Below are 16,089 nucleotides of genomic sequence, written 5' to 3'. Positions count from 1 at the left end.
GAAAGGGAGCGGCCTCCGAAGACATGAACGGGGCGGGAGCATGTCATCCAGTCCCCTAAGCTCCTGACCCCGAGCCAACCACCCTGCCCCAGCCCATTGCCACAGGAGAGCCGGCCAAGGGAACAGAAGCTTAAGAGAACCTGGAGAGGTCTGCGGTGTTCTAGGTCCTCCCCACCCCATGGGCAATGAATGGCCTTGCACTTGGGCTGCTAATGCCTGAGTAAAGGAGGCCAAGTGCAGCTTCCATCGTGGACCCAGAAGGAAGCAAGGACCTGGGGCCCACGTTTGCTCCCAGAAGAAAAGTGGCACTTGCTGGGCCAAGAGTCAGGGTAAGAAGTGCAAGAACCTTCAACACCCACCCCAGGCAACCTGGGTACCTTTGCCAAGGAGAGCGGAGTGGGGAAAGAATGGTGGCCATCAGGCCTTGCTGAGACGCACGTGCTAACCAATTACATGAGCTCAGCATCTGCCTGACTTGCTTCCTCTTTCACACCTCCAACAGGCAGCCCCAACGCAAAACTGATTCACTTCCCAAAATTACAGTGGAGGTGGACGTCTGAAACACAAATACTCTCTGTATTTGTATTCAGTACTCTCTGTATTCGGTACTCTCTGAAGTGTGGGAAGAAAGAGGAGAACTTATTTCTATTTGTCTTGTTCGTGTTTTCTTTCCTGAGCGTGCTTTCTAAATAAATGTATAAAAGTTAGTAAGTTTGTGCAAGCTGGGACACACGTGGGTGTCTTGTTTCCCACTGCACTCAGAAGTGTCTGGAAAATAGCAGGCACCCAAAGATTTGTTGAACTAATAAGATAATTAATAATAAGATAATTAATCCTACTTGACCTGCCATGGGCAAATGTCCAGACAGCACTGAGAGTATGACAGAACCCATATGATTTCTAACTCACAGGCCCAGACCCTCACAATGGCCCTCACAGCAGAATCAGACCAGTGCACACTCCCACCATCCAGCAGGTCCCCACTCAAGTTCTCGGACCACACAGGCCGCCTTGCTGCTTCAAGTTGTGTCGGCCCAGCCCTAACCCCCCAGCCTCTCTTCCCTACCTCCCCCTCCTTTCTCCTTCCCTCCCTTTTTTCTTCCTCCCTCCCTCCCCTCCTTCTCTCCTTTTCAGCCCAAGGATCCAGACCAGAGGCCAAGTGAAGTACGCCTTATCACTCAGATTCTGTCTCAATCACCACCCATCCTCCGCCACTTCCTTAGCCATTTCCCAAGTGGGCTGTGGTGCTGGCGTAAACAGGAAACAAAGGTGGTACTTTAAGAGAAAGGGAAAAAAGCTCCCTGCGAGGCCGCCTTCTTTCTGGGTCACTTAGTTCCTACAGGGGAAGGCAGACGCACTGAGGGTGATGGACACCTGGAGTCTCCTGAGTACCAAGGGCTCAGGTAAGACCTGTCGTCATTTTTGGAGAAACTCCTGCTCCAAAAGCTTCTCATTCCAGTCTCTGTCGTCATTTTTGGAGAAACTCCTGCTCCAAAAGCTTCTCATTCCAGTCTCAGGGCCCTTCTCCCAGCCACAGCTGCCCGGAAGCCAACACCCGCGGCCCCTCAGAACAGCACAGAAGCCTTCCTTCAACAGAAGCAAGAGAAAGCACCAAAGGAGGGCCAGAGGGAGCAGCTGGCTTTTCCTGGCCTGGGTAGGGGCAGGGCTAGGTCCTGAACAGCATTTGTAGAACTCATTTACACAGTCTTCTCAGGCTGAGAAATCCTCCCTCTTCTCATTCCTTCTCAGTCCCCAGGCTTCCCTGACAGCTCGCCTTGGGCTCACAAAAGCTAACTGGGCAGCATCCCTTGAAGGCGCCCTTTCTGTCCCTCGTTGGATCAGGGGCCCACCCTCAACTTCTATTTCTCAAGACTCCACAGTGACACCCACAAGTGGCAACATCGTCCTTGACCAAAAAAAGTGTGGCTGTGGCCAAGCTGGACAGGAGCCCTGGGCATTGTGTCAACTGGGCTCCAAGCAGATGGGACTCACCCCACCCCACACTCCATTTCTTTACCAGATGCCAATTTAGTTTTGTACCTTGCTAAAGAAAATATATTAACATTCTGTTCATGTTTCCCTAAAAGGAGCTCACAACTAGGGAAACAAAATAAGTGGTATCATCCACTATGGTTTTTCTTCTCTTTTTCAATTTCAAAGTAATTTCATTAAAGGTAGTACAGTAAGTCCTCACTTAACAGGACTTGTCAATAGGCTCTTGGGACTGTGGTAAAGGACACATAAAGAAACCAATTTTACCCCAAGCTAATTAATATAAACAAGAGTTAAGTTCCCACAGCATCTCATCAATGTCATAACAAAACCACACTGAACAAAAGGATGTTTTTGAGAACCTGCTATGCTCAATGTTCGCAACAACCCCATCTTTTCTAATGGCATTGCATTCAAGTTCATGTGTGTTTTTACTGAGTGACTCCATAGCTTACACAAACTATGTTTTGCACTATTTTACATGCAAATTACAACCCCTGTCCTGTAGAAAAGTCATCAGGCTGAGCCTAACCTTTCTGCTAAATATCTGCTTACATCTCCTTAGTCAAATCCTGTGGCAGCTGCCAGGGCAACTGACTCCTCCACTTACCGACACAGTCCCAGGGTAGGAATTACAAGTTTATCCTTAATAAGAGTGTTACAGACATGTGAGTGTGCATGTGTGTATGTGTGTTATGTGTGTGTGCATGCATAGCGCTAGGACTAGCAAAGAAAATATTTCTAGCTTTTTCTAAGACTAAATGCCTCTGACAAGTTCAACTAAGGATAAAATAGGAGGATCCCTATTCGGAAAGTTTAGAATCATCCCCAATATGACTATGACTATACCTTGTCCTCCAAAAGCCTCCTAAGGTGATTTACAGAAAATGCGTTCAGCTACTCCAGATAAACGGCTGCATCTACAGTGCCTCCACAGATAACTGCATCCACACCGAAGAGCTCCAGAGAAAGGACAAGAAAAGACAAAAAGAGCACATAGAAGATCCAGCTTTTGAAAACCTAACTCAGGCTATGAACCATTTCACTTCTAGCACTTTCCATAATCAATTCCAGATTTCAAGTTCACCAAATGTAAGGGCTACCCTATTCATATTACCTTGAATCCGGTAGATCAGAGTGGCTTTTTTTTTTTAACTCTGTGTATTCCTTTTTAAATGGAGAGAGAGAGAGAGAGAGAGAGAGAGAGAGAGAGAGAGAGAGAGAGAGAGAGAGAGAGGAAGAAGGAGGAGGAGGAGGAGGAGGAAGAGGAGGAGGAGGAGGAGGAGGAGAAGGAGGAGAAGAAGGAGGAGGAGGAGGGGGGAGGGGGAGGGGGAGGAGGAGGGAGAAAAACATCAACTGGTACCTCCTGTACCCACCCTGATCAGAGATCAAACCCAAAACTTGGATATGTGCCCTATCTCGGAATTGAACCCACCACCTTTGGTGTGCTGGACTATACTCCAACCAACCCCACACCAGCCATTAGTGTGGGGAAGACAACCCTGGAGCTACAGTTATACAGATGCAACTAATAAGTAAAAGGGCTATGATTTCAGCCCCTTCCAAAGGTTAAAATGACTGAGTGGAGGGGAGCCCCCAGGAGGCACCCATAAAGCCCAGAGTAGTAATGAGCTGTATTTCCAGACAGCAACTAATGTGTTTTGCCAGGAATAATGAGTAAAGAGGCATAATAAAAGCTTTTAGAACCTGAAATGGTTCAACCCCGCCCTAAATGTATAATGTCTGTGCACATTTTCACTCCTTTCCCCTGAATAATGGAAAATGCTCCAGGCAGAGTCACACATCCGCCCTCTGAGCCAATTGGAGGGCCACTTCCAAAGCTAACACTTTAAGACATTACTCTCCTACTAAGAAACACCTTTGATATTCTCCCTCCTAACTTTACTTTCACCTGAAATGATTGCACATTTTTCTGTCTCCCACACTGAAACATAAACTCCATGTGGAAGGCACTTCAGTTTTTCACTGCTATGTCCCCATGGCCTGCAATGCTGCCTGGCATATATTAGAAGGTCCTCAACAAGTGTTTCTTCACAGAAGGAGGAAGAGAGAGGGGGTAGGTTAAGGACTAACTAAGGAACTCTCCACTTCTGAGTCTGTAGGCTAAAATGGTAGGCATAAACATCACACACAATAGCCAGCCACTTTGATATCCCCATTTTACCATGTTTACATACATTTGCAGGTTCCATAAGGGGAAGGAATGTGAAAGTCTTAAGAAAGTCACAAGGAAGAACCATCAAAAATGCTGAATAAAGGTAAGTAGTAGAATGAGAAGGAAAATTTTTTAAATCACAAGAGCTACTGACTGCTTTCTCCTCCAGCATTCTTGAAATACAGACATACCTCAGAGTTAGTATGGGTTCCGTTCCAGGCCACCACAGTGAGTATTTCAGTGAAGCAAGGTGCACCTTACATGCCTCCTGCACCTTGGGCTTCCAGATACTGAGTTCCCTGCCAAAGTGGTTTCTGCTCCAAGCAAAGACAGCCAGGTGCATTAACCAAAAAAGAAATTACTCATCATCTTAATAACAAATGCAACAGTAAGGGTCACTGGATCAATTTGACAACACTATGAACAATTCGACTGTTGTCTCTACCCAACTCCATTTCAACTTAGGGTTAAGGTCAATGAAGAGAATAAACTTTAACACCTCAGTTATCTGATATAAAAATAAAAATATCTGGCCCTGACCAATGTTGCTCAGATGGTTGAGCACTGTCCCATGCACTGAGGTCACTGGTTCTATTCCCGGTCAGAGCTCATGCCCAGGTTGTGGGCTTGATCCTCAGGGGGTGTACAAAAGACAGCTGATCAATGTTTCTCTCCTATCCATGTTTCTCTCTCTCTCTACCTCTCCCTTCCTCTCTCTAAAATCAATATTTAAACCTACTAATCCATGGTGAAATTTCTAAAAAACAAATGTCAGCCCTAGCTTGTTTGGCTCAGTGGATAGAGTGTTGGCCTGCGGACTAAAGGGCCCCAGGTTTGATTCCAGTCAAGGGCACATGCCCAGGTTGCTAGTTCAAGGGTTGTGCAGTAGGCAGCCGATCATCTGTGATTCTCTTATCATTGATGTTTCTATCTCTCTCTCTCACTGACATTATTTTTTAATGTCAGCTGTTTCATCGATAACAAAATAAAAAAGGCTTTCTGCCTAAACCGGTTTGGCTCAGTGGGTAGAACGTCGGCCTTTGGACTGAAAGGTCCCGGGTTCGGTTCTGGTCAAGGGCATGTGCCTTGGTTGCGGGCACATCCCCAGTGGGAGGTGTGCAGGAGGCAGCTGATCGATGTTGCTCTCTCATTGATGTTTCTGGCTCTCTATCCCTCTCTCCCTTCCTTTCTGTAAAAAATCAATTAAAAAAAAAAATATATATATATGTATAAATATTTAAAAATGGCTTTCTTTTAAGTGTTTGGGGTAGCAAATGTGCACCTCTGAAATGAGAACACTTCAACAAAACATTTTCCTACATTTTCTTTGTCAAAAAACAAAATTTAGGTGAGTACATTTTAAAGAACTAATTGGCTTTACTCAATGATTTATGAATTAGGCAATATCTAATCTAGCAAATAGAAAGAAGCTCTGAGGAGCTGTACAAAACTGAAGACTTCTAGAGGTGGAAGGGATGGGAACAAGAAAGTTATGCTAGGCAGAAAAGGCCTTAGGAGCTAATGAATCAAGAGGCTGTCTGCCCCAATAACATAGACCCTGTGCTTTAGTACTCTGGTTTGAATCCTAGAGTTTATCCTCCCTTACTATCAGACCATTGGCCATAGCATACCTGCCTTTCCTGTCTCTCATTCAGAGAATTCTATCAAGGGAGGGGAACTCAGGAGGCCAAGGCTATTAGAATTAGGTCTAAGCTAAAAATGGACAGAGCCAGACAATTCACAAGTTCACAGCTGAGAGGGTCCTTAGGACCAGTGTCCAATCAAGGGCTTCTTGGGGTAGACTGGGACATCACCCTCAACCGTTCTCAGAGCATTTGCTCCTAGAGGTCCTGGCTAGAAGCAATAGCCTCACAACCAGAAAGGCTTAAAGATGACAGGACAGCTCACATGGAAGCCCTGCAAGTAGGTATTCTGGAGCCTCAGGGAGACATGGGGTGGGAAGAAATCTACCCACAGGTTTCTATAGACAGAGAAGGAAATGCAAGCCAGCAAAGTGCTTTACTGCACAGTGAGGGTGGGAGCTGGACACACCCAGTCTAAGCCATTTCTCACACCTGCATGCCATCTATGCCCCTGCATAGTTTCATTGAGGGCGGAGGGGGGGGTGAAGGGGGGCAGAGGAAGAATGCCATAAAATCGTCCAAACCACACAACATCCAGAGCAATGAGCAAATGTGCACAACTCATATTCACAAAAACACACACAAAAACATTCTCGTTACTTAAGAATGATAATACTGAATTCACGAAAGCCACATTAAAAATGAATACCAATCCTGTAAACACAAGATGGAGTGAAAAACTAGACCAAAAAAAAAAAAAAAAAAAAAAAAAGGCTGCATCTAACTTTCCACAGAAGCAAGACATTGTGTCTCAGGGAGAAGAGTATCTCAGGCATGAGGAAAGGGGGAACCAGTTCTGGGTGATCTTAGAAGAAATCATGTCACCTCTAGGCCTCGGGGTCTTTTCATTTATAAAACAGAAACAAATCCCATCTCAAAAGTATTGGAGAGATAAAACAAAACAAGATAAGGCTGTATTTTTGGAACAGTGGGTATGTAATCCAGTTCAAAGAAACTAATAATGATACTAATTTCCAAACTAGTGATGAAACTAAAGACAAACAGAAAATGCTGTCTTTTAACTAAAATCCACAGCAATTAGCAATTAAAAGGCTACAGTCTATGCAGCAAAAACAAATAAGTAAATACCGTATTTTTCGGACCATAAGACGCTCCGGACCATAAGACGCACCAGTTTTTAGAGAAGGGAAATGAAGAAAAAAAGATTCTGAAACAAATAGTGTCCTAAAATATTTTATGTGCATTAAAACCCAACATCACAGTCATAAACACATGTAATCAACCCTTTAAAGTAAACAGCAGCATTTAGAACCATTTTAGAGCCGGGCAAGCACACAGAGACCACACAGAGCCGGGCAAGTAAAAAAACTTTTTTTTTAAAGTATATGTGTAGGCTATATTTGGACCATAAGACGCAGGGACTTTTTCCCCCCACTTCTGGGGGGGGGAAAAGTGCGTCTTATGGTCCGAAAAATACGGTAATTGTTCATAGTTATCAAACAACAAGTGGGATTTGGAGATGAAAGATTAAGAAGAAAAAATCGTAGTTCAATGGTCTCATCATCCCCTACTCCCAGTTACATTTTAGCGCCAAGTAAGAAGTTCACCAAAAATGTACTGAAATCAACGTCACAGGTGATATATATTTTTCTCTTTTTTTTCTTTTTTCTTTTCTTTTTTTCCTCCCTCTTCTCTCTTTTCTCTCGGATGTTTCTTTCTAATGAACTGACCATTACACTTCCTACGTTCTGAAATGGCCCACAGACCACAGAAAGACATTTCTTTAGGCTCTTGCTTGAAACCAGCAGCTTCGGCAAACGACTGGCCTTGATTCAGGGCCAACATTGATGTATATACTGAAAGCCTTTATTGCATTTTAAATGTTAGTAAGCTTAATTTTGAATTTAGTAAATGTATTTATTTTAATACATTTTAGTAAGTCTTAATTCTGAATAAAAGTTTTAATTTTGCTTATTTTTTATAACATAGGAATAGTCATTTTTATGTTTAGCATTAAAATTTTTATGAATTTAAGTTTTTACTTGACATTCTATAGTGTGTCCAAACTTAGTGCATCTGAACCACTTAGTTTTACTGTCTTTTTAATTTCATAAAGTCTTTTTAGCATAAACATTTTTTTAATCCTCACCTAAAGATATGTTTTTTTATTGATTTTTATTTATTTATTTATTTTTTTAGAGACAGACAGATAGACATTCGTTGATTGGCTGACTCCTGTAAGATTGAACTGCCAACTCAGGTACTAGTATGTGCCATGACTGGGAATTGAACCCGCAACCTTTTGGTGCATAGGACAACACTCCAACTAACTGAGCCACTCAGCCAGGGCTGTAACATAAACACTTTTTTTTTTTTTAATATATATTTTATTGATTTTGTACAGAAAGGAAGGGAGAGAGATAGAGAGTTAGAAACATCAATGAGAGAGAGTCATCGATCAGCTGCCTCTTGCACACCCCCCATTGGGGATATGCCCGCAACCAAGGCACATGCCCTTGACCGGAATCGAACTCGGGAACCTTCAGTCCCCAAGCCGATGCTCTATCCACTGAGCCAAACCGGTCCTGGCCATAAACACTTTTTAAAAAAATACATTTTATTGATTTTTTTACAGAGAGGAAGGGAGAGGGATAGAGAGAAACATCAATGAGAGAGAAACATTGATCAGCTGCCTCCTGCACACCCCCTACTGGGAATGTGCCCACAACCAATGTACATGCCCTTGACCAGAATCGAACCTGGGACCCTTCTGTCTGCAGGCTCTATCCACTGAACCAAACTGGGTAGGGCCAAAAACACTCAAACAAAATACTGAGGATGATACTAAGCACATCATGTTAATGGAGCATGGTTACTTTAATACTAAAAATAAATACTGATACTGACATGCCAATATTTTCTTTTTGCTCCTCAACTAAGCTCACAAATTCCTCCTGAAACCAGAGTCCTAGTTCTCAATGCCCAGCCAGTTGCTAATCTTCGCAGCTGCCTTAACACCACTCAACCTCTTAACAACCTCGTGTGCGGGGTACAGCCAAGACTGGCAATGGCCAGGAGTTTATGACCACATCAACAGGAGAGGTGCGTCTTCGAGCTCTGCCTTTGTTCCCCCTGGGACAGTCAGTCTCACCACCCTGCCGGGAAACCCCCATGACAGATCCACATGCCTTTACTGAATTGTGTATAAGTTACTGAAATCCAGGACAAGGAGCTCAACTCCAGAGAATGCACCTGCTGAAGACAGAGCAAGAGCCAGCACTTAACCAGGACTTGGACAGCCAGTTTCCACAGAAACCTAGACGACAGAATGCGGGACAGAAGGGGATTCCACAGAGGAGCTGGGGCTAAGCTGGACCTCAGGATAGAAGGCCTCTGAGCAGTGCAGGCCTCACACTGCTGCAGCCTGCAGGGCCTGTGTTAAGATGCCCTTGCCTCCAATTTGCAGGCCCCAAGGAACTCAGTGGCCACTGTCACCACCTCCTCTCTCCAAAAACGGATGCAGAATGAGGTAAGGGGTCCCCCACCCCCTACGGCCCTGCTGGCTAACCCTGAGAAGGTCCTCCCATGTTAGGGGCTCTCTGGCCAAATTGTGGAAGCAATATCACTTGGGAGGACAGGAGGTGAAGAAAGTGGAATGACTATGGCAAAAAGCATGGTACTGAGATTCAACTCCTCTGGGTTCCAATTCTAACTTGAATTTCAGGCTTTTTTGCTCATCCATGTAAATAGGAGAGAATTCGCCTGATAATCCAGCAAGCCCCCTTCTAGAAATGTATACGCGTGGCCAGCTGCTCACTGTGTTGGCCAGATGTTGTAGTAACATCTCAACCGGCTGAGCAGCTCCCCTGCCCCAAAGCGATCCTCGAGGCCAGTGGTCAGCAAACTCATTAGTCAATAGAGCCAAATATCAACAGTACAACGACTGAAATTTCTTTTGAGAGCCAAATTTTTTAAACTTCCACTTCTTTTAACGACACTTATTCAAAATAAATTTGTCCAGGCCATGGTATTTTGTGGAAGAGCCACACTCAAGGGGCCAAAGAGCCGCATGTGGCTCGCAAGCCCCAGTTTGCCACCACTGCTCTAGGCTATCGAAGAGGCATGTCTGTGAAAAATGGATAATTTTTTTAAAATCCTTTAAAAACAATACCACAGTTTGCCGAGACCGGTTTGGCTCAATGGATAGAGCGTCGGCTTGGGGACTGAGGGACCCGGGTTCGATTCCGGTCAAGGGCATGTACCTTGGCTGCGGGCATATCCCCAGTAGGGGGTGTGCAAGAGGCAGCTGATCGATGACTCTCTCTCATCGATGTTTCTAGCTCTCTATCTCTCTCCCTTCCTCTCTGTACAAAATCAATAAAATATATTTTAAAAAATAAATAAATAAATAAAATAAAAAAAAAATAAATAAAAACAATACCACAGTTTAGAACTCTCAACTTCTTTAACTATTAAAAAACCCTAAAATCAATAAGAAAGATTTGAACATGCCAATAGAAATTATTAGCCAAAGAGAAAGACAATTTGCCAAATAACCTGTATACTTATTTAATTTCACAATAATCAATGACAAAAAAATAAAAAAGGCCATGAGAAATCACTTTTCTTACATCAGATTGAATGAGTAGATGAAAAGAACATTCACGCCAAAACCCGTTTGGCTCAGTGGATAGAGCGTCAGCCTGTGGACTGAAAGGTCCTGGGTTCAATTCCGGTCAAGGGCATGTACCTTGGTTGTGGGCACATCCCCATAGGGAGTGTGCAAGAGGCAGCTGATCGATGATTCTCTCTCATCGATGTTTCTAACTCTCTATCCCTCTCTCCTCCTCTCTGTAAAAAATCAATAAAATATATTTTTTAAAAAAGAAAAAAAGAAAAGAACATTCACTGTGGACCAGGATGAGAGAACACTAGTACACTCATATAACACTCATGAAAATATAAATTAGTACCACCTTTCTGAAAGGACATTTGGAATTATGTGTTAAGAGCCTTTAAATGGTTCACATCTCCCTTGATCTAGTCATCCCATGTCTAGAAAATACCCTGTGAATATCTAAAGAAACATGTAATTGAGATGAGGATGTTCATTACAGTATTGTTTACAAAAAGAAACATCCTCTATGTCCAACAATAGAAGAGTTTAACAAAAATAGGGAGGAATACCAAGCAGCCGTTTTAAAACCTTAGGAGTAAGATTAGTAGGAAATGATGAAAACATTAATAGCAATTACATTCTGGTAGTAAAATTAGGATACTTTCATGTCATCTCCACATTTTTCACAAAACAAGTATTGCTTTCATGATTTTAAAAAATACAAAATTACTATATCTAAGCCCCTCACTCCTCTGTGCCAACACTGCTGTATATAGGTGTAATATGATTTCAAATCCACTTGTTTATGACAATGACAAAGACAAAGACAAGTTGTTTTAAGAAGTAAAGTTGTTTTGATATACGAATGCAAGGATGTCATCATTCTACATCTGTTGTCACTGATAACCAGAGAGCAGCTCCTCTGGGGGCTTATCTATAAGAACTATGGAGAAGCAACTATACCAGAGGGTTATCTAGAACAGTGTTTTTCAACCTTTTTTGGGCAAAGGCACACTTGTTTCATGAAAAAAATCACGAGGCACACCACCATTAGAAAATGTTAAAAAATTTAACTCTGTGCCTATATTGACTATATATAAAGTAATTCTCTTGAATAGGAATCAAATAAACACAAAGAAAGTATTTTATAATTACTTTATTATGAAATATTAAGTAAACAAAATAGTGAAAAATTATAAAATTCTTGTCTTGTCTGCACCTACGGCACACCAGGCAACATGTGCCGCGGAACAACGGTTGAAAAACGCTGATCTAGAAAATAAGTACTGAGAGTTTGTGAGCACCATGAGAGAGTTTTGGTTTGAGCAAGATAACTCTTCCTAACTAACTCTCTGATAAGCCTTGGGGTATTCACCTCTTTATAGCCACGGCACTCCAGGAAGTCAGTGGTGATAAACCTCACGGCTGGCCCTGTGAAAGAGATCAGCCTGCCTACCAACATTGGCATCTTCGTTTCCTAGCAATGTGCTCCAAATCAGCTCTAGGCTAGACACACACACCCCTTCTTACCCCCCACTCTCCTTCATACTTTAACTCATATAGAAAGGTACACCTCATATTAAATTTGGACTTGATTCCTCTCACTTCCCCTTACCTGGAACAACAGTGTGTTAATCTTTCATATGTTTGGAGTGTGTTATTTCTTCATTTTACTTATCCTATATGCTATTGGCTTGTAAAGTTATAATTCTGACAGCAAACCTGTGCTAAATAAATGGCTGGCAAAGACAACTCAGTCTCTGAGCATAACTTTTGCCACCTCCCAAACAAAAAAACAGACACCTCTACTATCTGGCATGGCCCTCGAGGCCTTCCCATCACACTTGGGGACCCCTAACTCATTCTCTGTCCATCCTTCCAAGCACATTTCTGCTCCCCCAGTTCAAATGTCCAACAAGCCTCTTCGTCCACCCCTGCCCAGGCAGGGCTTAAATACCCTAGAATAACGAGGGAAGCCTTGGAGTCACACAGATGAATACATATGGCATTTTAAGTCTTCTAAGCAACCAGAAGAACGAGTCCACAAGGTCAGCTCCCACAACCACCTTACTGGCATATCTTGTTTTATTGCACTGCACTTGATTGCACGTCACAGATGTGGTGTTTTTGTTGTTGTTGTTGTTTACAAATTGTAGGCAAGACCATTCACCAGCAAAAACAAAAACAAACAAACAAAAAAACAGCTCACTTTATTGCCGTGGTCTTGAACCAAACCACTGAGGTATGCCTATACTGAACTCATCAAAGCTAAGAGAGATTAGTGGCCAAGGAAGACTAGAAATTCTGCACCAAATTTCCTGAAAAGAAAGATACCTGACACAATTTCAAACCATCCTAGTTTTCCATCCCCTTTTTAACCCTCCTGGATATTAAAAGTCTGTGTTTTCTCAACTTATTTTTTATTCATTGATTGATTTGAGAGAGAGAGGAAGGACGAGAGATGGAGGAAGGGATGCAAAGGAGGAGAGGAGGAAGGGATGGAAAGGAGGAGAGGAGGGAGGGAGGGAGGAAAGGAAGGAGGGAGAGAGGGAGGAGAGGAGAAAGGGAGAAAAGGGAGGGAGGAAGGGAAGGAGGGAGGAAAGAGGAGGAAGGAAGAAGGGAGGGAGGAGAGAAGGGAGGAAGGGAGGGAGGAAGGGAAGGAGGGAGGAAAGAGGAGGAGGGAGGAAGGGAGGGAGGAGAGGAGGGAGGGAGGAAGGGAGGGAGGAAGGGAAGGAGGGAGGAAAAAGGAGGAGGGAGGAAGGGCTTTGGTAACATACCACACACACTCTCTTGACTCTCATTGGTTTCCTACCCTGTCCCCTCTTCTCAGTCAGCCAACTCAAACAGCACATAGTCACATTGCCCTTCTTAATGTCAAGAGCAGAAGCACAGAATTCACGTGTCATCAAACAAAAGGAACTATTTTTATCTCTGACACACACACAAAACAACAAAGTTTAGCAACCTCCTGATTCTAATGTTGTAAGATCAGCTCAGTCAGCTCAGTCTCTCAAACTTCCTGTTGAAGAGGGTAAACAAAGCCCATGCCATTTGACCTTAATATCCTATTGAAATGAGAATAGTTAGGATTAAAACCATGGCCTTAGACAGAAATAGAAGGCGACAGGGATCATCTATGGATATGAGATTTCAACAAAGTAGATTGAAGGGCTAAGATGGATGAAATCGAACAGAGAAAATGCAGCCAAGAGTATACACTTGAGGAAGGCTCCAGGGAAGTAGGAGCACTCTGCTCTCTGATATCCCGGAGGAGCTCTGCATTGAGATCTGAAAACTGGAATGTGGATGAGGTTGAGGGAGTTCAGCTCCCCACCTACTCAACCTAAACTGAAGTCGATCAGACAATAAGACAGCTAAGCACAGAGGTCTATCAAATTCCCAGTGTCAAAATTTATGACAGAGACCTTAATCAAGACAGGAATCAGGAGGACCTGTAGGGCTCCCACACTCTGTCAGTCAAGAAAGCATGATAGGAACAACTCTATGGTTGTAATAGCTCCTCCCTTTAACCTTCTTTCTCCCCTCTTTAAAGAACCTCCTTCTTGGTCTGGAGCACTTGCACATGACTCGCCATAGCTGCAGGTACCGGACTGCCATCCTTTAATTTGCCTGAAAAAAATTCTTTTTGATAATGAAATACCTAGCAGACTTTCTGTGTAGGGTAGAGAGCAGTCAGGAGAGAGATGAGCCAAAGCACTGCTGTGTCTCTCCCATTCTTCCTTGTCTGGATGGGAAAGTTTATTGGGGTTATGTTGCCCCCGCTCCTACTGTCCCTCTCCCACAATTGTGCTTGGATGGAAGAGGGGTGACAAGTAACCCTTTTAGTACAGGGTCACCAGGCCCCATGAGGAGATTGCTGGATATCAAACTGTGAAAGCTTGCCAGTTCAGGAAGCTCTAGACCACCATCAAAATAAATGTGACTCAGCGAGTCTGACAATCTACCACAGGATGTTAGATTTTGATGAAACTATACAAGAGTATTCCTAATATGGACCCCATACACATAATGTATCCTCCACGCTGGGACAATTCAGGGCAAAAGAGTGTCACCCTACTTAACACCCACCTAGTCCACACCCATTACTATTGACTTATTCAATTCTTCTCTTCCTTGGTGAGAAATACAATTCTTTAAAGCAACAGTTCTTGATTTTTATTTTTTTTTATCTCAGGACTTCTTTATACTCTTTTTTAAAAATATATTTTTTATTGCTTTCAGAGAGGAAGGGGGAGAGAGAGAGAGAAAGAAAGAGAGGAAGGGGGAGAGAGAGAGAGAGAGAGAAAGAGAGAGAGAGAGGAACATCAATGACATGCCCAGCTGGTGTGGCTCTGTGGTTGAGCATCAACTCATGAACCAGGAGGTCGAGAATCAATTCCTGGTCGGAGCACATGCCGGTTGGAGCTCAATCACCAGTATGGGGCATGCAGGAAGCAGCCAATCAATGACTCTCTATCATCATTGATGTTTCTCTCTCTCCCCCCATCTCCCTTCCTTTCTCTGAAATCAATAAAAACTTATTTAAAGAGAGAGAGAGAGAGAGAGAGAGAAAGGAAGGAAGACTATAAAGGACCAAATTTAAGAGACCTGAAAAGGGGGCTGAAATTATTTTTCCCCTGTAATTCATAGGGTGGTTTCAGAGCTGCTAGAAAATATAATACAAAAGACAGATGGACTAGAAGAGGCTTAGAACAAATTCTGAAGTGAGGATGTTCAATTAGAAGGGTTTGCAACAGTACAGGCATCAATTCCTGAACTACTGGAAATACTCAGGAGCAACAGATAAGGAATCCAGATAACCTATGGCAGGGATTGGGTGGGGAGCAGAAACACTGAGACTAACAGATTTCAAGCTGCAGCAACTCAGAGATCTGATTCTACTTGCAGAGGAGATAGAAAGAGGAGGGTCAATGTCTAGAATGAGAGAAGTCAGACTTGAGACAAAGTAAGTTTACACTGACTGAGGGCATGCACCTAAGAGTGTTCTGCAGACCATTCAAACCACAGGAGAAGAGGCTCTCAGAGTCACCCACTGAGGGGGATCCAGGGTCCTCACATAAGAAACCCAGGAACAGACAATGTTACCAGTAAATCCCAGGTCTCAATGGCTCTTTCAAAAATAACAAAGTCTAGCCAGGGGTGGCTCCGTTGGTTGGAACAACCTTCCCAACACTAAAAGATTGTGGGTTCAATTCCAGGTTAAGGCACATATCTAGGCTGCAAGTTCCATACCCAGTCTATGGGAGGCGGCCAATCGATGTCTCTCACATCAATGTTTTTCTTCTCTCTCTCTCTCTCTCTCTCTCTCTCTCTCTCTCTCTCTCTCACTCTCTCTCTCTCCTTTTCCTCTCTTCCTCATCCCCTCCCTCTTAAAAAGAAAAAATCAACGAACATTTCCTTGGGTGATGATTTTTTTTTTTAAATTTTAAAAGGCAAAGTCTTCAGAGAAGCCCCAGCTGGCCCTGTGGTGATTCCATACAAAGGTAAACAAATCAAAAGGCCATCTGGCCCTGGCTGGGTGGCTCCGTTGGTCGGAGCGTCATCGCATTCACCAAAAGGTTGTGGGTTAGATTCCAGTCAGGGCACATATCTAGGTAGCAGATTCAGTACCCAGTAGGGGCACATACAGGAAGCAACCAATGTTTTTCTCTCACATCAATGTTTCTCCCTTCTCTCTC

The 16,089-nt window shown here is 43.4% G+C and overlaps 1 protein-coding gene and 1 non-coding gene across 2 annotated transcripts in view; both read right to left on the bottom strand.

The window, feature by feature from the left end:
- Positions 1-16,089, bottom strand: part of CDS2 (CDP-diacylglycerol synthase 2) — a 42,856-nt gene that overhangs the window by 19,266 nt on the left and 7,501 nt on the right. The window lies entirely within an intron of this gene.
- Positions 7,478-7,614, bottom strand: LOC118708551. The gene has a single exon (XR_004984625.1). It is a non-coding gene; the product is annotated as a small nucleolar RNA SNORA2/SNORA34 family (small nucleolar RNA).

The sequence above is a fragment of the Pipistrellus kuhlii genome, unplaced genomic scaffold, assembly GCF_014108245.1.
Source record: "Pipistrellus kuhlii isolate mPipKuh1 unplaced genomic scaffold, mPipKuh1.p scaffold_m20_p_6, whole genome shotgun sequence".
NCBI classification, from domain to species: domain Eukaryota; kingdom Metazoa; phylum Chordata; class Mammalia; order Chiroptera; family Vespertilionidae; genus Pipistrellus; species Pipistrellus kuhlii.
Note: the sequence above shows the minus strand (reverse complement) of the source record. Positions and strands in the feature narration are given on the sequence as shown.